This window comes from Saccopteryx leptura, chromosome 2, assembly GCF_036850995.1.
Source record: "Saccopteryx leptura isolate mSacLep1 chromosome 2, mSacLep1_pri_phased_curated, whole genome shotgun sequence".
NCBI classification, from domain to species: Eukaryota; Metazoa; Chordata; class Mammalia; order Chiroptera; family Emballonuridae; genus Saccopteryx; species Saccopteryx leptura.
Genome location: NC_089504.1, coordinates 309,879,158 through 309,901,969, shown reverse-complemented (window position 1 = coordinate 309,901,969; position 22,812 = coordinate 309,879,158). Strand labels below are relative to the sequence as shown.

Genomic DNA, 22,812 nt, shown 5'->3' with positions numbered 1-22,812 from the left:
CACCTAAAAAAAAAGCCAAAGAAGACAGAGACGAGAATGACAAGGGAACAGCTGGTGGAAACAGCGCACATCATTCAAAGAGGCAATGGGGCCAGTGGAGGTTTTCCATACAAGCAAAAAGAACACTAGGTGGTAACAAAATGGATACTTTAGATCTGGGGAAGCAAAACATATTCACTACTCTTCCGGATGCCAGGGGAGGCTTGGATAGCATCTCCTGTCTTAATGAGCTATCCTCCACTCCCAGCTGTTCAGAACCATGACAGTTCAGGGCGGCAGGGACTCCACATCCAAACACTCCACAGTACTGGAGCTGGAGGCCCAGGGCAAATGCTACATCACACATCTGTTGGTGTTTGGATGGATAAATGAACAGCGATTATAACAACAACAACAAAACACCTTGCACATAAGGCATCCTTCTTCTCCAATAACTGTCAAATGTATATATATTTTCTAATTCTTTCCTTCGTTCAGACAAATGTGTTGACTCTGAGCACTTCTTAAAACAATTAACCAGCTTTATTTTTTAGAATAGTTTCAGGTTTATAGAAAATTAACTATTTGAGAGAGCATCCATATGTATATCGTCTCAATCTAAGCACTTTTAAGGGTCCTTGCTGATTTAAAATATTAAATTACCACCTAGAATCTGAATAAAACAATAAGCAAAACGACCAAACAGGAGGCTCTGAGACTCTATTGCCTATTTATAGTAGATTTGCATAAGCCACAGTAACTGAGGAACCCCTAAGTGTGCAGTAGTGCCCCCTTACCCATGGGGAATACGTTCCAAGATCCTGAGTAGATGCCTGAAACTGCGAGTAGTACTGAACCCTGTACATACTATGTGTTTTCCTATACATAGGAAACTATGATAAAGTTCAAACCACTCTTGCGCTTTGCAGCACCAATTAGGTAAAATAGGGTTACGAGGATATAGCACCAGGACACGAGCTCAGTCAATCTGACAATGAAGACTGTGTCCAGAAGGCGGACAGTGTGTACAGTGTGAAATGCAGGACAAAGAGATGGCTCACACCCCTGATGTCCCAGGCAGGACAGAACATGGGACAGCGGAAGGTTTCATCGTGTTACTCAAACGGCTTGCAATTTAAAAGTTATGAATTGTTTACTGCTGAAATTTTCTGTTCAATATTTTCAGATCTCGGTTGACCTTGGGTACCTGAAACCAAGGAGAGCAGAACCCCAGAGGGCCAGGGTGGGAGTCAGGGGACAACCATATTTGTAAGAATCAGAATCTTCGCAGCCAATGAACAACAATAACATCTCCTTAACTGGCATATTTGCTAAGACTAAGCAGAAGCATTTCAAAATACTAGGCCAATCTCCAATCTGATGGCTTTGACTGCTCCTGGTATCAAGGCTCAGAGCTTCCATTATGTTTATTAGACTGCTGCTTCCAGCTATCAACAGCCCCCTTCTGTTTTTAGTAGGATTGGGTCATTCAGACAGGTCTCCCGGTAAACCATCACTGCGGCCAGGGAACAATTCCGTGGATGGTACAGCACAGAGGTTCTCAAAGTGTGGTCCCTGACATCAGAAATGCAAGCTCTGGAGTCCCAGGGCTGACCTAACAGTGAATCAGGCGTCTAGGGGTCACACAGCAGTCTGTGGTTCAATAAGCCCTCTGGGTGGTTCTGATGCATATAAAGCTTGAGGATAACTAGTATATTCAAGGACATCTGCACGTGAAAATGAACAGGAAATATGCCTCCTACCCCTCTCCTTTTTTGCTAGAAACAGGAAAGAATCTTGATTATTTTTAGAACAACAATGCATTTCATTTAAGAACTTTGATGACTGCTTTGTAAGGCTTCCTAGACCGGTCTACTAAATAGAACACCAAGTACAAATAATTTTCATTAACTGGGTGCAATTCACATTTTTCATGTATTACAAAATGAACTGAAACCTTCTGTTTTACCTAGATAGAATTTTTCCTTTCTAGACAACTTAAATTTTATTTTAACTAAGATTTTTAACTATTTTTTTTCTTTAGTTTTACAGTGGTTCTCCAAACTACATCCTACCATACTGCCTAAATCTTATCTTTCTGTGCAGCTCAAGATGTGTGTAACACAACAGACATATCATAGTAAGATCCTAGGTTCACGTAAATCAGGTAAAAGTCTTTATTTGTCTGCTCAAGTCCTTAGTTAAGCAACCTAAAAGGCCCAACTATTGCATAACTTAAATGTTTTATTTATTTCAAATCAACTATAGCTTGATGCAAGAGAAATCCAATTAATGGGAGTGATATTACTGTCCCCATGACTTCGCTTCCTTTTCTATTGTCATCTAAATCTATTTCCCATTAAGTCTCCACAGTAAAATTAGTTATATTCTTACTGCTGATTCCCTCTAATGTGCCTAGGGACATGAAATGCCTCTGTGAATCGATTTGCTAAACTAGAGAGTCACGATACATTTGTTTGCTGCAGGAAGTTATATCCTGGTAAACTTCTCTCTCGAGATATAAAATGAGAATCAATGAGAAAAGTTTTACAGAATCTTAGATCACATTTTTGTTTTTGTTTTTTTTTTTAATTCTCTGTAAATCAATTTGGTCTTTCTACTTACTCCAGTGACTAACTGGTTTATTTCAAATTACTGATCCTGTATCACAGACAAATCCCTAATGCTGACATCCACTTGGATAAAGGAGGAGTGGTCAACATTTATAAATGGGATTAACTTATTTGAGCAAATTGGAATGGAAAAGATTGGGTATTTCTGTCAAACTGATTTATGCATTGGTCTACCCTGTCCCAAAGAAATAAGAATTTCTCAACAGCTTGCGTAACAATATTATATTGGGCCTCTCAACTAAAGAAAGAGCCAATTACTGGGGAAAAGAAAATGATACACCAAACATATGTCTCTCCTGGCACAAGGAGCTGAAGACGCCGAGTTTTCAGCAGATTACAGGGCTTATCTGCTGATGGGTAAGGAAGTCAGCCCTTCAGGAACAAAATGTAAGGCAGAGTCTTTCTCCATGTGGAATACCAGCCCAGGAAAGAAATTGATCAGATAAGCAGGAATCTCTTTAGAAAGGGCTTCTCACTCTGGGATCCACGAATAAAATTCAAGGAGTACATGACCTTGGAGGTGGGGAGGCGACACTATTTTTATTGTACTAACTGCTAACTGAAATGTAGCACTTCCTTCCATTATCATTACAGGCAACAACTGCAAAATTACACTCTGCTCATAACTGCTTTGAAAACATAGTATTATAAGACTTGCCACCAGCTCTTGTAATTTATTATAAATGTACTTCAACACTTGGTTCCTTTTATATTTATTTGCATAAAACCTTTAAATTTTTAATTGATTTTTTAAAAGCAAGGGGGAGGGACACAGAAAGACAAAGATCAATTTGTGTCTCCACGTATTTATAGAATCATTGGTTGATTCTTGTATACTGTATGCCCTCACAAGGGATCGAACCTGCAACCTTGGCATGTTGGTACAATGCTCTAACCAACTGGACTATCTGACCAGGGCCCTATGTACTTTTTAATGTAGTTAACAACATTAGTCTGAGAATCTGAAAAAGTTCATGAGTCAAAAAATGTTAGGGAGCCTACACTTCTGCAAGAAAGAAGTAGCATGGAAAAGAGGAAATACTCCCAAGTAGTGCCGGAAACTCCAAATAAATCCTACCTACTGTTGGTCAAATAAGTTTGTAAATATGATATACAGTGTGTCCGTAAAGTCAGAGTGCACTTTTGACCAGTCACAGGAAAGCAACAAAAGACGATAGAAATGTGAAATCTGCACCAAATAAAAGGAAAACTCTCCCAGTTTCTGTAGGATGATGTGGCAGCATGTGTGCATGCGCAGATGATGACGTAACACTGTGTATACAGCAGAGCAGCCCACGGTCATGCCAGTAGAGATGTGGATGGTACAGAGGAAAGTTCAGTGTGTTCTGTGGCTCACTAAATTCGAATCTGTGACCAAAGTGCAACATGAATATTGGTGCATTTATAATGAAGCGCCACCACATACGAATAACATTACTTGGTGGGATAAGCAGTTTAAGGAAACCAGCAGTTTGGTGGAGAAACCCCGTTCTGGTAGGCCATCAGTCAGTGACGAGTCTGTAGAGGCTATATGGGATAGCTACCTAAGGAGCCCTAAAAAATCTGTGCATGAGCCCACATCGAACTGCACTGAATAGGTATGAAACTGGGAGAGTTTTCCTTTTATTTGGTGCAGATTTCACATTTCTATCGTCTTTTGTTGCTTTCCCGTGACCAGTCAAAAGTGCACCTGACTTTACGGACACACTGTATATGTTTGCTTGCTTACAGTTTGCATTGGGTGTGGGGGACAGACTATAAGCAGGCAGGATGGTTATAGCCTAAGGCTTAGTTTTAAGACTAAGCTTCTCCCCACACCCTTGACTGATTGCATGATGTGGGGGGGTGCACTCTCATGAGGAATCCCCACTATGCCTCAGATAAGTGACTTTGTATCACAGACTTTGTATCAGAGACTTTCTTGTTTGTATATTGGATTAAAGGTTTTAATTTCTACACTATAAAATGGGGCAGAGGAGCCCATACTGGAAGAGAGCAGAGAAAGGCCACGTGGAGGAGAGGAGAAGCAGCCAAGATGGCAGAGTGCTGAAGGAGAAGCCAGTTAGTGCAGAGTTTGTGAAGAGAGAAGGAGATGGGGAACAGAGGTGAATAAGGCTGGTAAGGTAGACACCTTTGATTCTAGGAAACTCGGATAAGTCAGTAGCTTTGTGAGCGCTGAATGAGAGGGTTTTGGAGCCCAGTGTGTGTTTTTACTTGCTCACCATGTGCAAGCTAGGATTAAAGGTAATGGCCCACCAGTTCTTGGCTCTGTTGTTTCATTACTGTCTATCCGAATCAAATGCAAACCTGCACGGGCCAGGCAGCTGTGATGGTGGCCATGGCTACTGGCCATACACCTACCATAAGGAAGAATTTTATTATGCATATTGTTAGTGAAATAAGTTTGTAAATATGATATATATGTTTGCTTGCTAATAGTTTGCATTGGGTGTGGGAGACAGGCTGTAAGCTCAGCAAGGTCCTTATAGCCTAAGGTTTAGGTTTAATACTAAGCCTTTCCCACCCTTTTAATACTAAGATCATTTCAACATCCTTCTAATACTAAGATCTTCTCAAAACTAAGCTTTCCCCCCCACCCTTGACTGTTGCATGATGTGGGGTGGTACGCTATTATAAGGAATCTCGTTTATGCCACAGATAAGTGGCTTTGTATCAGATACTTTCTTATTTGTATATTGGCTTAAAGGCTTTAATTTCTACACTATAAGATAAGGCAGACCAGGGACTCTCTCACTCAGTTCCTGCCAACAGCATTGCAGAGGAGAGGCAGACAAGATGGCAGAGTGCTGAAGGAGAAGACAGTTTGTGCAGAGTTTGTGCAGAGATAAGGAGATGGGGAACAGAGGTGAATAAGGCTGGTGAGGTAGAAACTTTTGATTCTAGGACTACTTGGATGAGTCAATGGCTTTGGGAGCCCTGAATGGAAAGGAAACTGTCTTCCCACTGTGTGTATTTCTCGCCCACCGGGTACGAGCTAGGATTAAAGCTAATGGCCCACCAAGTCTTGGCTCCGTTGTTTCATTACCATCTATCTGAATCAAATGTGATCCTGCACGGGCCAGGCGGCTCTGATGCTGGCCATGGCTACTGGCTTTACACATATTATCCTCTCCTGAAATTCAAACAGGTTGGGAAGCAACACCAGCTTATTATTTTTACTTGTAAACTACAAAAACACTTTAAAAGGCTGAGATGGCTTATGTGGTCTCAATAGGAATAATTTCAAGCAATCAGTTTGACCTCGGCAGTATTAACCTAACAGTAGGAGCTGTTCTGAGAAAGGAAGAGGCAGCCCAGGTATAACACAGGGAACACCCATCAGGAGCCATGTTTTCGTCTGTCGAAAGTCCTTCCTAAGGTACCACGGAAGGGGCGCCACAAGGCACTTCAAGAACCACTCCCTCACAGTATCAAAACAGCCACTAGCAAACAATCTGTGGTGAACAATTCAAATGGCCAATGTCAGTCACACTTACAAGACAGAATAGATCAAAAGCTCTGCTGTGTACAAAAAGGATTTCAAATGCCCAGACAGCAGAATAACTTGGTGAAGTTCCAGACAGGAGATTAAAACAATCACAAACCAATATCTTCACAATTATCAGCTATGTTTTGATAGTTTAATCTCTGCACACAAGGGACAGTCTTGAAATAGTGGCTTATAAATAAGTCAGATAATTCTAATGTGCTAAGAAAGAGCTCATTATTAAGAGGAATCTAACAGGAAGATTTGAGTTCTTTGAGACCATGTTTTGGAAAAAAAAAAAAGGCAGTAAACTCTAATCACATTACACAGATCCACCCAAACTAATTTACAAGGAGCTATTAACCATTAATATATTTAAATCCTTACTGAATTTAAGAGGTGGCGTGTGCCTTACCAGAGTTATGCACCAGCAAACTAATCATCGGCCATTTCTGCCATGAGATTCTAACTTCAAACTTTTTCTTTTCCTGGAATGATCTTTTCTTCTCAACCATCCCAGAAGAGGCTAGTCTCAAGCAATCAGTACAAAAGAAGCCGTGGTACATTGTAGCTATTAACTAGAATTTTAACTGAGGGTAAATAACAGTTATGGCTACAACGTAGCTTTAGATATGTTCCTTTATGGCATCTGGCAAAAGCAAACACGGAGTGGGGAGTGAAACCCTAGTTGGCATCTGCAGACGCTCTTCAAACGGTATACTATAGTTTCTGCAGAGTTCAAAACGATCCCGCTGGCCATGGTTTTCATATGGCCACATCATACGTCCTTGGGAAGGGTTAGGCTATTTCATTCCCGTCACCCATAAAATGAAACTGCTTAAAATCATGTGGAAGCAAGGAGATGACAAAAGGATATTTCTGAGACAGATTCTGCGCATTCAAAATGCTCTGAGCTGAGAAGAAACACCTCCTCTCTCTTTGCACAAAGAATTTGTTGTTTGTTTCCTATGCTACTCTGTTATATGCCCTCCTGATTTTTTTATAAACTCAATGCAGATAATTATGATTCAGTGAAAACAAAGGCAGTGCCACTTTGAGCCCAAAATATTCAACTTATTTTCAAGTATGGCTTTCATCACTCTCTCCTCCAGTGCAGTAATTTGTTACTCAGAAGAGCAAAAGGTCCACACAAAATGAATGACTTCAATCACCTTATAAATAAAACACAGATAAAGATCTTGACAAAATAAATGAAAGGAGCAGTTGCATTTGATCACTCTATCATATTACTGTCTTTATCTACAGGCAGAAGAAGATGCTTCCTGAAGTTCATTTCTGTGAGGTCCATAATGGGGAAAAATATCTCTACTAAGTTAGAGCTGAAACGCAAATGAATCACAGATATTATGCACATCAGAGACTCAAAACACATCAAAGGAACAAAACTCAGAAAAGATAATGGTGGTCCACACCTGTAGTCTGGGGGTTTGTCTGTATGTTTGTTTTGGGAGAATTTTTGCTAGCTTGTCTGTTTTAAAAATTAAGCTGTAACACACTATGGCAGGTTGGTATTAAACCCCACTTTCACTTCTTAAAAGGTATTAAAACATTAGTCCTGATGAAATACCTTTGCTGATTTTGGTTTAATGAATAGGAGTCATGAGATAAACTCATTAACTCCATCTTTAAGGAAAGCTAAATCCAACCCCTATTATCTTACAGTTCAAATTACAAATGCATATGAAATAGAATTGGAATATTCACAAATAATAAACATGATATATTTTGCTCAAGGGTATAATTCTAGGTTATCTTTCATTTGTCCCATTGCTGTTGAAATGTACTGTGGGCAACACAAACTTCAAAAACTCTAGAAAGAAATACAGAACACTTACTGTTTAAGAGAAAACATTTTCAAATATGTAGAAATGACAAAACTCTTTTCAGTAAGAAAATCCTAAAAGAAAAGCTTTTTTCTCACATGCTATGGCAGAGTGATTTACAAACATAAAATCTTAATTATAACCATCATTTAAGATTAGGTAAAATAAAAATCAGCCAATTTCTAAGAATTTCAAAATTTCCAACTAACGTCTCTCATGGCATAAACAGCTCTACAAGAATCATATTAAAATAACGATGGTAAGTGTATTTGATGCAATGAAAGTTAAGCCTGATCCATCCAAATGCCACTCTGAAAATTTATAAACACTGTCATTTCCAACTAGTCAATATTAAGTTGGCTCAGTTTACTGCTCAGATCATGTAATGTGCACATAGCAGCCCTGAATGGTCAGCATTCCACACACCATCCTTGTGTTGACTTTATACACCATCTTCAGCAGTGATCGCTTGCATCTGAAGCTTATTTCCCATCAAACTGGGGCTCTCTGAAACACATCCTTGCTTGATTTTTATGACTTTGTGGGGAAAGGCGTACATGAAACTCAAAACCCTTACTCTCTTATGGAGCTTACTTTGGGGAGGGAAAGGGAGTGAGAGATAGGAAAAGATAGTAAGGGGGGACAGAGAGAAAAAGAAGTAAATAAAGAAGAGAGATGAAATAAGACAGAAACAGTGAAGGAGAGACTTCAGGAACTGAAAGGCAGAAGAATCAACAGGACAGCAGAAAGATCATCAATAACTAATTCATATACACTAACAATTTTTGTTACTTGCTTTTATAATGTGACTCCAATAGCAATTCGGGTCTTTATTGTGATATATATCTCATCTTTTAAACAGTTTGCACCAGAAATTGTGACTGATGCTACTACATTTGTACAGTGACTTCCCTGAACACTATTCTCCCCTTTAGGCAAATCGGTTTCATGAACTGACAGGTGTTTGTCAACATTCCATACCTCGGTCAAACAAGGGACCCAAATTCAATTCTTTCACAATCAGACATTACTCAGTTCCATAGATGGGCTAGATTTTGTGCGTGTCCCTGAAAATACCAAACTGAATAAAGGATCCCACTGAATGAGTTATTAATTAAAAAAACAATGTGGAAAAAACATTAAGAGACAAGCACAGGTCTCACGACACATCCAAAAGAGGCCTGCATTTGATAAGAACCTTAGTGTTTCTCTCATATTTGTTGCAATAGTATTCAAAATTTTTTGGCTTTTTGCCTGACCAGTTGGTAGTGCAGTGGATAGAGCATCAACCTGGGACTCTGAGGACCCAGGTTCGAAATCCCAAGATCACCGGGTTGAGCGTGGGCTCACTGGCTTCAGCGCAGGGTTGCTAACTTGAGCTTGAGATCGTGGACATGATCCCATGGTCGTTGGCATGAGCCCAAAGGTCACTGGCTTGAGTCCAAGGTTGCTGGCTCAGCTGGAACCCCCAGGTCAAGGCACATATGAGAAAGCAATGAATGAACAACTAAGGTGCCACAAATACGAGTTGATCTTCCTCATCTCTCTCCCTCCCCTTTCCTGTTTGTCTGTCCCTCTCTCTCTTTCAAAAAAAAAAAAAAAGTAAAATAAAAGGCTTCTCAGGGGACAAGATAGATGCTACAAATCTCATAAGCCTTACTACTTATCTCAGGTCTATTACTTTAAAACACTGAAAAAATAAATAAAAATTAAAGAGCAGACTTGAGAACACAAAGAGCCAGGGAAGTTGGGTGGTCTGAATCCAGGACCAAAAGACGTGCAGCTTAGTATAGTACAGTGTCTGAAGTTCGTAAGGACAGGTCGGTTATCAATGAAAAGTTACATTATGTTTAAAATATTCTGTTCAAGAAAATGATAAACACATGAAAATGTCCTCCACAAAATGGATAAAACTTTTCATGATAAAAATAACAAATGTTTCATATACTTTATCTTCAGTCCTAACTGCCTTCGTAATTAAAATATGTAATTACACACTGCAATTCAGAACCATGAGATGGTTCTTACCTGCCAAACTATGAACAACCTAAACATCACAACCTGTGCATTTCCAAGACCTCGTAGAGTCACAATGTCCTCTGCAGTGAACTGTACCACTCTGTCCACAGTGAACCGAACAAATATTATGACAATACTAATTAGTCATGTGCAGTCCCATGGGTCCCATTATCATCCAAGGACATTACTGAAAATCACTGTAATGATGTCATTTTTTATGTATGCTTTTAAAATAATTCTATTGCTTATATGCTTCTAGTGTTTAGATTTCTTAATAAAGTATTTTTTACAGGATTTAATTTAATCCACATAGCAACTCTGAGGAAGACTATACCAAAATCTTAGAGACAAGAAGTCACATCTTTTAGAGATGAGCGATTAGGCAATTTACCTGAGGTCACCAGACTATTAAGTGGACAAGCTCAAGTTCAAAGGCTTACGTGTCAGAGTAGGGAAAGTATAACATATTTATATCTAGAACATATATGAGTATCAAAAAATCATTAAAGAGAAGAAAAAACAACCCAATTTTAAAAAGTAGAAAAAGGGTTTTAGATTAGTAATAGTTCAGTGTAAAAGACTGCAAATGTCAAATAAATGTAGAAAATGATGCAAAACCTGGCTAGTAATCAGATATACATTAGGTCAAGTTTTAAAAAAAATTGGTAGTATCAAATGATGTCACAAATGTAAAGAAATGAACGCTGTCACAGACTTTTGGAGGATGTATCAACTGGTAACATTTTTTGGAACGTAACTTGGTAGTCTAGTCAAACAAATTTTGAATAGGTTTATTCTTTTACCCAAGAATTCCTCTTGTAGACATCTATTTTAAAGAAGGATTCACTAGCCCTGGCCGGTTGGCTCAGCGGTAGAGCGTCGGCCTAGCGTGCGGAGGACCCGGGTTCGATTCCCGGCCAGGGCACATAGGAGAAGCGCCCATTTGCTTCTCCACCCCTCCGCCGCACTTTCCTCTCTGTCTCTCTCTTCCCCTCCCGCAGCCAAGGCTCCACTGGAGCAAAGATGGCCCGGGCGCTGGGCATGGCTCTGTGGCCTCTGCCTCAGGCGCTAGAGTGGCTCTGGTCGCAATATGGCGACGCCCAGGATGGGCAGAGCATCGCCCCCTGGGGGGCAGAGCGCCGCCCCTGGTGGGCGTGCCGGGTGGATCCCGGTCGGGCGCATGCGGGAGTCTGTCTGACTGTCTCTCCCTGTTTCCAGCTTCAGAAAAATGAAAAAAAAAAAAAAAAAAAAAAAGAAGGATTCACAAATGTTCACAAAAGTGTTTACTGCAATATTTCTGAAATAGCAAAATCTGGAAATGTGTACATGTGTAGCCATGTAATACATATGCATTTATGAACAATTGTACCTGTTAGTAAAAATGTTACACACTGTTTAAAAGCAAACAGGTATCTTGTGATATAAAATATAAATTTTGTTCAATTTTAGGATAAAGATCAGACAGAGAAAATACTCAGCCTTGTGTTACCTGAGGCCATGACCTCAGACTCTGGAAGGCAGGGCAGTTCTGACAGTTCTCCTGCATGGATGGGGGTACTTCAGTGGAAAATATTGAGAGGTCTTGCTCTAAAACTAAAAAGAGAACTTGAGAGGAGCCCCTAATGGTAGCCCTGCAACAGGGCAGTGGGACTGGAGAGATGTCAACGTGCAACATCACCAATCAGACAATGCGGACACCCTCAAGAGCTACCAAAATGGGGACAAGACCATTCCACACACTCGCTCACTTGCCTGTTGATCCAGCCAACCATCCATTTTATAAGCCTTTTTTATTTATTTTTATTTTTTATGTGACAGAGTCAGAGAGAGGGACAGATGGGGACAGACAGACAGGAAGGGAGATGAGAAGCATCAGTTCTTCCTTGCGGCATCTTAGTTGTTCATTGATTGCTTTCTCTTATATGCCTTGACCGGGGGACTACAGCAAACTGAGTGACCCCTTGCTCGAGCCAGCGACCTTGGGCTCAACCTGGTGAACCTTGCTCAAACCAGATGAGCCTGTGCTCTAGCTGGTGATCTCGGGGTCTCAAACCTGGGTCCTCCACGTCCCAATCTGACGCTCTATCCACTGTGCCACCACTTGGTCAGGCTATAAGCCCTTTTTAAATGCTTCCTATGTACCTAAGATAATAATAGGTGATGATGACAAAAATGTTTAAATAATAGACTCTGACCTTAAGGAATTTAATGTCATGTACAAAAGTTCTCAAAAGTTCTTCCTGCCCAACCATACAGGGGTGGGCAAAAGTGAATGATAATACTAATAAATACAATAATTAAAAAACAAAGAATGCAAGAATAAACTCTGTTTTGTGCCCTCACAGCTGTAAGCCTACTTTTCCCACCCTTGTATAGAAATGCCTACAACTGGAACTAGAGGTATGCCCACTAAATGCCCTACAATGATTAGTCTGGCCAGAGCAACAGGAGTGAGAGGTTTAAAGATTTTACTTAACTTGAAAAATAAAAAATCATACCTGTCAAATATTAACAACAATTTGATGCACAAAATTCATGAAAAGACAGAGGAACACTTGAAAAAAACAAAATCTTACACACTGGATCCCAACACATAAGACAAAGAAACAAAAGCCTTCAGCCTCTCTGGTTGAAGCTTTCAAGGCAGGAAGGACTGGGAATCTCACGTGGTGCATTTTTTTACCCCTGTGCAAGCTTCTAAGTGTTCTAAGAAACAAACACAGTTATAAAACCAATGCACTATATGAACTCAGAAGAGGCTTCCTGGTCCCACAGGACAATACACTATTGTTGAAGGGTTTCATACCACCCAAACCTCAGTCACACATGAATACATTGAGATTACTAGACCACTACTGTGGAGTTTTACCTTCAACTTAAATCAATTGTACATCAATGCCAAAAAATGTGTCATCCTGATCCATTTAGATATCCTAAGACATATTCCATCATCTAACTGAAAATGAAATGAAAACTACCAAATAAGCCAACTGCTATGGGGGGAAAAAAGAGTATTTTTTTTTTTTTTTTAAATTTAATGCAGTGACATTGATAAATCAGGGTACATATGTTGAGAGAAAATATCTCTAGATTATTTTGACATTTGATTGTGCTGTATACCCCTCCCGCAAAGTTAAATTGTCTTCTGTCACCTTCTATCTGGTTTTCTTTGTGCCCCTCCCCTCCCCTAACCCCTCTCTCCTTCTTCACCCAATCCCCCCTCCCCCAACCCCCCACCCCTGTTGCCATCACATTCTTGTTCATGTCTCTGAGTCTCATTTTTATGTCCCTTCTATGTATGGATTCATCTCAGTTTTTTTTCTGATTTACTTATTTCACTCCGTATAATGTTATCAAGGTCCATCCATGTTATTGTAAATGATCCGATGTCATCATTTCTTATGGCTGAGTAGTATTCCATAGTATATATGTACCAAAGTTTTTTAATCCACTCGTCCTCTGACGGACACTTGGGCTGTTTCCAGATCTTCGCTATTGTGAACAATGCTGCCACAAACATACGGGTGCATTTCTCCTTTTCGAGCCGTTCTATGGTGTCCTTGGGGTATATTCCTAAAAGTGGGATAGCTGGGTCAAAAGGCAGTTCGATTTTCAGTTTTTTGAGGAATCTCCATACTGTTTTCCACAGTGGCTGCACCAGTCTGCATTCCCACCAGCAGTGCAGGAGGGTTCCCTTTTCTCCACATCCTCGCCAGCACTTATTCTGTGTTGTTTTGTTGATAAGCGCCATTCTGACTGGTGTAAGGTGATATCTCATTGTGGTTTTAATTTGCATTTCTCTAATGATTAGTGATGTTGAGCATTTTTTCATATGCCTATTGGCCATCTGTATGTCCTCTCTGGAGAAGTGTCTATTCATCTCTTTTGCCCATTTTTGGATTGGGTTGTTTGTCTTCCTGGTGTTGAGTTTTACAAGTTCTTTATAAATTTTGGTTATTAACCCCTTATCAGACGTATTGTCAAGTATGTTCTCCCATTGTGTAGTTTGTCTTTTTATTCTGTTCTTGTTGTCTTTAGCTGTGCAAAAGCTTTTTAGTTTGATATAGTCCCATTTGTTTATCCTGTCTTTTATTTCACTTCCCCGTGGAGATAAATCAGCAAATATATTGCTCCAAGAGATGTCGGAGAGCTTACTGCCTATGTTTTCTTCTAAGATGCTTATGGTTTCACGGCCTACATTCAAGTCTTTTATCCATTTTGAGTTTATTTTTGTGAGTGGTGTAAGCTGGTGATCTAGTTTCATTTTTTTGCAGGTAGCTGTCCAATTTTCCCAACACCATTTGTTAAAGAGGCTGTCTTTACTCCATTGTATTTCCTTACCTCCTTTGTCAAATATCAGTTGTCCATAGAACTGTGGGTTTATTTCTGGGTTCTCTGTTCTGTTCCATTGATCTATGTGCCTGTTCTTATGCCAGTACCAGGCTGTTTTGAGTACAATGGCCTTGTAGTATAACTTGATATCAGGAAGTGTGATACCTCCCACTTTATTCTTCTTTTTTAAGATTGCTGAGGCTATTCGTGTCCTTTTTTGGTTCCATATAAATTTTTGGAATATGTGTTCTATATCTTTGAAGTATGTCATTGGTATTTTAATTGGTATTGCATTGAATTTATAAATTGCTTTGGGTAATATAGACATTTTAATGATGTTTATTCTTCCTAACCATGAGCACGGTATATGCTTCCACTTGTTTGTATCTTCCTTGATTTCTTTTATCAATGTTTTGTAATTTTCCGAGTACAAGTCTTTAGTCTCCTTGGTTAAGTTTACTCCTAGGTACTTTATTTTTTTGGTTGTAATTGTGAAGGGGATTGTTTCCTTAATTTCTCTTTCTGACTGTTCATTGTTGGTGTATAAAAATGCTTCTGATTTCTGAGTATTGATTTTATATCCTGCCACTTTGCTGAATTTATTTATCAGGTCCAGTAGTTTTTAGACTGAGACTTTAGGGTTTTCTATATACAATATCATATCATCTGCAAATAATGATAGTTTTACTTCTTCTTTTCCAACTTGAATGCCTTTTATTTCTTCTTCTTGTCTGATTGCTGTGGCTAGGACTTCCAGGACTATGTTAAATAAGAGTGGTGAAAGGGGGCACCCCTGCCTTGTTCCTGATCTTAAGGGTACTGCTTTTAATTTTTTCCCATTGAGTATGATGTTGGCTGTGGGTTTCTCATAGATGGCTTTTATCATGTTGAGGTATGTTCCCTGTATTCCCACTTTGCTGAGAGTTTTGATCATGAATGGGTGCTGGATTTTATCAAATGCTTTTTCTGCATCTATTGAAATTATCATATGATTTTTCTCCTTCTTTTTGTTTATGTGATGAATCACATTGATTGATTTACGAATATTGTACCAGCCTTGCCTCCCCAGAATAAATCCCACTTGATCATGGTGTATGATTTTTTCCATATATTGTTGGATCCGGTTTGCTAATATTTTGTTGAGGATTTTAGCATCTATATTCATCAGAGATATTGGCCTATAATTTTCTTTCTTTGTGTTGTCTTTGCCTGGTTTTGGAATCAGAATTATGCTCGCCTCATAAAAGGAGTTTGGAAGTCTTCCTTCCTCTTGAATTTTTTGAAATAGTTTGAGAAGGATAGGAGTTAGTTCTTCTTTGAATATTTGGTAGAATTCCGTTGTGAAGCCATCGGGCCCCGGACTTTTCTTTGTTGGGAGTTTTTTGATAACTGTTTCGATCTCCTTTGGTGTAATCGGTCTGTTTAAGTTTTCTGATTCTTCCAGATTGATTTTTGGAAGATTGTATGTTTCAAGGAATTTGTCCATTTCATCTAGGTTGTCTAGTTTTTTGGCATACAGTTCTTCATAGTATTTTCTTACAATATTTTCTATTTCTGTTGTGTCAGTTGTTATTTCTCCTCTCTCATTTCTAATTTTATTTATTTGAGTCCTCTCTCTCTTTTTCTTGGTGAGTCTACTTAAAGGTTCATCAATCTTGTTTACCTTTTCAAAGAACCAGCTCCTAGTTTCATTGATCCTCTGTATTGTTTCTTTAGCCTCTATGTCATTTATTTCTGCTCTGATCTTTATTATTTCCTTCCTTCTACTAGCTCTGGGCTTTACTTGCTGTTCTTTTTCTAATTCTTTTAGATGCAGGGTTAAGTTGTTTATTTGAGCTTTTTCTAGCTTCTGAAAGTGTGCCTGTAGTGCTATGAACTTCCCTCTCAGCACTGCTTTCGCTGTGTCCCATAAATTTTGAGTTGTTGTATGCTCATTGTCATTCGTTTCTAGGAATTTCTTTATTTCTTCTTTGATCTCATTCTTAATCCATTCATTATTTAACACCCTGCTATAGTTTCCATGTGTTTGAGAATTTTTGAGCTTTTCTGTTGTGATTCATTTCTAGTTTTATGCCGTTGTGATCGGAGAAAGTGCTTGATATGATTTCAGTCTTCTTAAATTTGTTGAGAGCCCTTTTGTGCCCTAACATGTGGTCTATCCTAGAGAATGTACCATGAGCACTTGAAAAGAATGTATATTCTGCTGCTTTAGGGTGAAAGGTTCTGAAGATATCTATTAAATCGAGTTGATCTAGTGTTTCCAATAAGTCTGCTGTTTCTTTGTTAATTTTCTTTCTTGAAGATCTAAAAAAAGAGTATTTTTAAAAATATTTCCTCAGCATGTCTCCCTTTTTAAATAAACTCTAGTTCAGGAAGGCCATTTTGAAGTATTTAGAGCCATTCACCGACGAACATACAAAGAAGGGACTGTTCATGCATCCTCTACTGAATGCTGCGTAAGGGTGATGACGCACAGTAGGGAGCAGGAGACAGCAGCAGTGCTTAAGGGCAGTCATAACAATTAGGACTCCCAGGGAGGAATGTGGGGAGTCATCCAAACTATCAATCATTGACAACATTTTTTACATTATTTAAGGGAACCTACATATAGAACATCAAGCTTTTGTTATTACACTACAAGCAATTAGGCAGAAAGCTGAAAACTCTAGAGGGATTTACAATAATACTAAATTCTTACAAGAATCAAGAGAGAGCTTAGGGTCCTTCAGGAACTGGGGGAGATCTTGCAATGGCCGGGGCCCCAAAGAAGGTTCATGTAAGAGATGGAGAGAAATTCTTGGTGTCATGCTAGAAAAATTTGCATGGTTCCAGATCATTTCATGGTTTCAGAACAAGATGTTTCCATCAAAGACAAGGTGCCCTTATTCAGCTGAAGATTGTTTGACCACTATCACAGTAGCTGCAAAAGATACAGAATTCTATATCAGGAACTTGTAGTTGAGAGTTAGAGACTATAAAACCATCGATATAAACCCATAATTTTTAATATATTGGGCACAAAACTGACACAAGGGCACTAGAAGCAAAAACAAACATTTGAGTAGTTACCGGGAATCGTTAAGACCGCATCTAGGTGAGCTGTTTAATGGCTGATGGTGGAAGACCTTCATACCCATAAACCTTAGTTGTCCACTTGTCTGCTCTCTCCCTAACTTACTCAAGACACTCATGTCTCATGACAAGTGACATCTTCTCCAACCATGCCTCAGTCCGGAGCTTCCCTTTCCATCTGTCCTATTGTGAAGGCTCAGCAGCCCCAGGGGTTCCATCAGCCACAATGATGATTCCAGTATTTCAGTCTCTGACCTGAATCTCTCCCAGTCCGTTGTTCTGAATCCCAACGTTTCAACCTTCCATTTCACTGACCTACCTTGACCATCATGCACATAAAAATCCCATGTCATAAAACTGACAAGACAAGTATCATACAAAAATGGGCTTCTTTGTTTCCACTCTTTCTGCTAGAATAGGATATCCTTATCAAATCAGATATTTCAAAGGAAATCTCAATAATAATTAAATATCTCTATATATACTTAATAGTTAAATATCTCTATCTATACAGATATACATGTAATTGTGCACATAAACAACCTTGAGTCAAACACTATTAAAGAGTGATCATATTATATTAAAAGTAAAAACTACCTTTTCCAATCATTGCCAGCAAAGATTTTTAGACATCCTTCTTCCGAGTCCATCATCCACCGCTACATACACTGAGCACCCAGCCTACCAAACAAAGCAGAAACCTCACCAGTAGAACCCCTGACGCCCTTACCACATCACTAGGAATTCCCGGATGTAAGAAACTTATCACCAATTGTGAGCTTCTCAAAGCAAATCAAGTTATAATTAATTAATTGATTGACTGAGCTACATCGAACTATAATATTTTAAAACCTAACCTCAAATACCCTTGATTTTTCCACTTCACTAAACAATACTTGCTCTCTTTAAAATGCTTTATATTTAATTACTACTGATTAGTGTCCCCAATTTTTATAAATTCAATTATTTCTGCCTACCTTTGATATTAAATAAACGTTTGACTACAGGTACGTATGTCTTATTTCACACTTATTATAAATGGATATCATTTCATGTGCTTTTATTAAGTAACTTCACTGTATTCTTCCATAGATAATGAGGCTTGGACCCTATGCACCTTCTTCTGCCTTCCCCAGCAAACCTGCATTCAATGCCAGGGGCATACATAGACCCCCTGAAGTCTATGCAGCCCTCTCCCCAACGCATAAACACATAGGTTCTGAAATTTTCCAACAAAGAAAACATCTATAAGCATAACACTATAAATTCTTTCAGCAAATACTTAATAAGCACCAAAAAAGCATATAATCATCATTTAAAAACAGAAAGATCAGCACTGAGGCTGACAGCTACAAATCTGACAAGATCAACTCTCCAGCCTCTGTCAGTTTTTCCTTCTTCTTTCTCCCAGATTAAACTGCAGACAATTTCGTCCAGCCAGTGATAGATACTCTTTACCAACAAAGGGAGGAGGATTAAGCAAGACTGACAAATAAAGCTGGGAAGCCATAGTGGGACTGGAATAATGATAGACTAGATCGATGAATCACGTTCCTAAATCAAAGATGCTCTGGGACAAAAAAATGCAATGACAAAAATCACTGATTATGCAGAGACCATAGGGCCTCTTCCACTTATGATTAGTCTAGTCCAGAAACTGCTTATGAGGCTGTTTTTAAGAACAAGCCCCAAGATTCTAACAAATACTCCTACCCTTTATGTTAATAGAACAAATCAAGGCTGGGAGAACAAGAAAAGCCTAACTCACACAGGCCTATTAACCAGTCTTCAATCCCATCCCCAAGCCACCCTAGGAAGGATTCCTCACCTGTGCACCGTCTTCGTGCTGGGTGCCAACAATTTCCCCAATGTCATTAGGCAGCCGGTCCATCACTAGTACACAGTGACAGCTACAGATAGACTAAGCTCCATCATAAGTGCAAAGAACAGGGCGGCGAAGAGAAGGTTGGGTGGTTCAAATATATTGGCAAGGTCCCTTTATCAAGGAATCTTAACAACTGAATGAATAAGTGAAGAAGGATGTCAGCTACCCTGGCTGAGTGAGCTACACAAAAGATACACTGTTCCTCTGTTTCTCCATGAAATTAGAGGTCCAAATTAAGAGAAAGTAAAGAATACTTCCTAGAAGAAATGAATTTCCATTCTGTTGCGTCTCTTTGTGGAGCACCAACTATACTGATGATGGAAGAGATTTTGTTTTGCAGCAGGTCTGGGTGACCTGCCTCCCTACTGCAGGCCCCCGAGCCGGACAAAGATCACATCACTAAGTGGTCATCTATGTCCTGAGATAACTCACTATCTAAACCATGGATGCCTCAACTGGTTTAAAAGCATTAAAAACATCAACAACACTAGACTGCAAAGACAGTAAACCACCATTTAGAAAAGAAGATTTCTAATTAAAGAAATTTTGGATTCTCTCTACACCATATACACACTTCAAATATTTGTTCAGCCACTGAATGTCTAAAAGAAAATTTTTGGAGATGCAGGAACAAAAACTATTGCTGTGCTTCTAAAACATATTCTGAGCAAACATGGACAACAGAATCTTTGCATAGCAAATAGGCCACTGAAGAGTGAAGCATTGCAGGGTCTTGAAATTTTAGATTTTTGCTCTTCTCCTTCTCTGAATTTTCCATTGCTTTAACAGCAAGTGGAGAATTAAAACCAAAAGACAACTTTTTTTTTTAACATATGATTTCACACTTCCCACCCCCGCTTTGCTGTCAAGTATCTGACCCTGGTTTGATAATCTCATTTCCTGAGAATCAAAAAGCTGGAAATTTAAGCTTCCTAGAGTGTTAATTGCAGCCCTGCTCCATTGCTAATCAAAAAATTGGATGTTTTGCATGAAAATGCTTCTCTAATTAATTCTCAGTCATAAATCGCCCTGGTTTTAATAACCCCTCCTTGATTGGATAGCCTTTGAAGAGACAGTGCAGCTAATCCGCCAGACTTGAAGAAACACACGCAGAGGAAATAATAAGTGAGCCCACAGGTATGAGCGAGATGAATGCAGTAAGACAGTCAGACCAAAAGAGTGAGTCTCCTTGCCAGTCTGTCCCTGCCTTGCCCTGCACCCCAGTAAAATAAACCATGAAACTAGGCATCATGAACAAAGGCAACTGTCAAAGAGGTCATGCATCGGAAGTCAAGTCTTTTCACCCTCCTTCCAAAAAACAGCTAGTCCTCTCATTTTTCAAAAGAAGGTTTCCCTTGACATTTTTCCCCTAGAAACTGGAAATCCAGCAATGTCCACTTGTCACAGTGTCTATTTTAATAAGACAGGGTTTTGCTTTCCCCCTTCCCTCCTCGTCTGACTGACAACGCATTATCATACAGATCTCTAAGAGGCGCTGAACTGAATTTTCATTACCCAAAATGTCAAGATTCGTTTTTGTCATCAGAGAACACAGCTGGTCTACACCAGCAGCCCTTTGATTAATTCAAATGGAACAAGTCACCTATACATAACTTCATCTTCCCAAGACGAGGTCTTGCATTCTGCAGGTTTTAATTCACAGCTTGTCAGCTTAAGATACCATTTGCTGCCACGGTGGCACTCACAGAAAAACAGACAGGCTTAATTAGCAGTACTCTGCATTACCCCGTGATTACTAATAAGGCAACAATTGGTAATCCTTAGCTTCAGAGCAGGGCTTGTGTAGAATTCATACTCTGCTGTTTGATAACATTATACAAACTATCAAAAGATGCTAGAACTCTATAGGTGCACAATGAGTATTTTCAGGAAGCGCTATTTTAGCATATAGTATATAAGCAAATACATCGTGGCTTTCCAGTTGACCTGTAAAACAGTTGCATCAATGTTCTCTATACTAAAAAACTTCATGGAGGTAGACAGAAAAAGAAAGTTATTCTAAAGAAATGACACAGAATAACAGGTTGTAATTATTATAAGAGAAAAAGGATTTGAGGTTAAGTCTAACTTGAAAATAGAATGCTCAACCAGTTATAGCCTTCTACATAGATATGACATGAAAATGCACAAGCCACCACCATAAGATCCCATTGTACACCCATTAGAACGTCTGAAATTAGACAGACAATACCAAGTGTTGGCATAGACTGCTAGTGAGAATATAAAATCATACTCTCCCTTTAGAAAATGGGCAGTTTCTTAAAAAGTTAAATATATACCGACCACCAACAGAATTGAAAATATATGTTCCATACAAAACTTAGACACAAATATTTAGCGCAGAATTATTCACAATAATTCGCAAACACCAGTAGCAATTCAAATATGCACCAACAGCTGGAAGAATAAACAGTGAGCTATCCCCCTACTTATTGTGGTACATCCGTATAACAGCGTACCATTCAGCAATAAAAAGACACAAACTACTGATAGACATAATACGTTGGATGAGTGTCAAAATCATTAGGTTGAATAAAAGAAGCCAGTCACAAAATTGTACACTGTATGATTCCATTTATACAAAATTTAGAAATTGCAAGTGAATCTATAGTGACAAATAATTTCAGTAGTTACGGAGGGCTGGGAATGGAGAGAGAAACAGGGCACTACAAAGAACACAGGGGAACTCTTGAGTGATGAACACGTTCTGGGTCTTGACAGGTGTACACATCTCCCAAAATGCATCAAAATTGTTCATTTTCATAAGTATGGCTTACTGTATGTAAATTACACAACCCATTTCATATGCAAGTTATTTTGCAAACCTTATAGAATAAAACTCCATTATATTAATTAGCCAACTTTATCATTTATCAGTCTAGCTCACCATGTGGTTACTGTATGTAATGCTGAAGTTCTTTTCATTTGTAAAAAGCATGACTATTATTGGGTGCTTGCTACACACCTGACACTGTACAAGGAGCTTACTACGTAGGGTAAACTCAACTGGTGTGGTTCCTGAGTGCATGGAACATAAAGTAAATAATAAATACACATTTAAAATGAACAACAACAAATAATTAATTGAATAAGGTTAAGTATAACCTGTGCTACAAACAAGAAAGCTAACCTAGACTGGGGGACGGGGCAGGGAATTTAAACAAACAAAACCATAAAGCTTCCCTAAGGAAGTAAGAGTAAAGAGGATAAAAGAAGGTACTGGATGTAAAAGTTTTTGGAATACTGACTGACACTGGTAAGCACTTAATAAGCATTATGCAAAATCTTCTTATAAAGCAGGGAAGAAGGCAGAGGCACGCAATTCCGTGCACAGAGAACAGCGTGCCAGGGGCCCATGGCTTGAATGAGCACGGCATGTTCTGAGGTCAATATGGTGAGAAAGGGGCCAAGAAGGACTTGTGTGTAAGCAGTGGCCAATTCATGCAGAATCTTATTAAGCCATGTTAAGGACATGGGCTTTAGTACTAGGGACTTAGGGAAACACTAAACTCTTTTACATCTCTCTGGTTGCAGGAAAAT

General features: G+C 39.1%; 1 protein-coding gene across 1 annotated transcript in view; it reads right to left on the bottom strand.

Annotated features, from left to right (window-relative positions):
• EXOC4 (exocyst complex component 4) overlaps positions 1-22,812 on the bottom strand; it is a 701,469-nt gene that overhangs the window by 441,429 nt on the left and 237,228 nt on the right. The gene's annotated exons all lie outside the window — the stretch shown is intronic.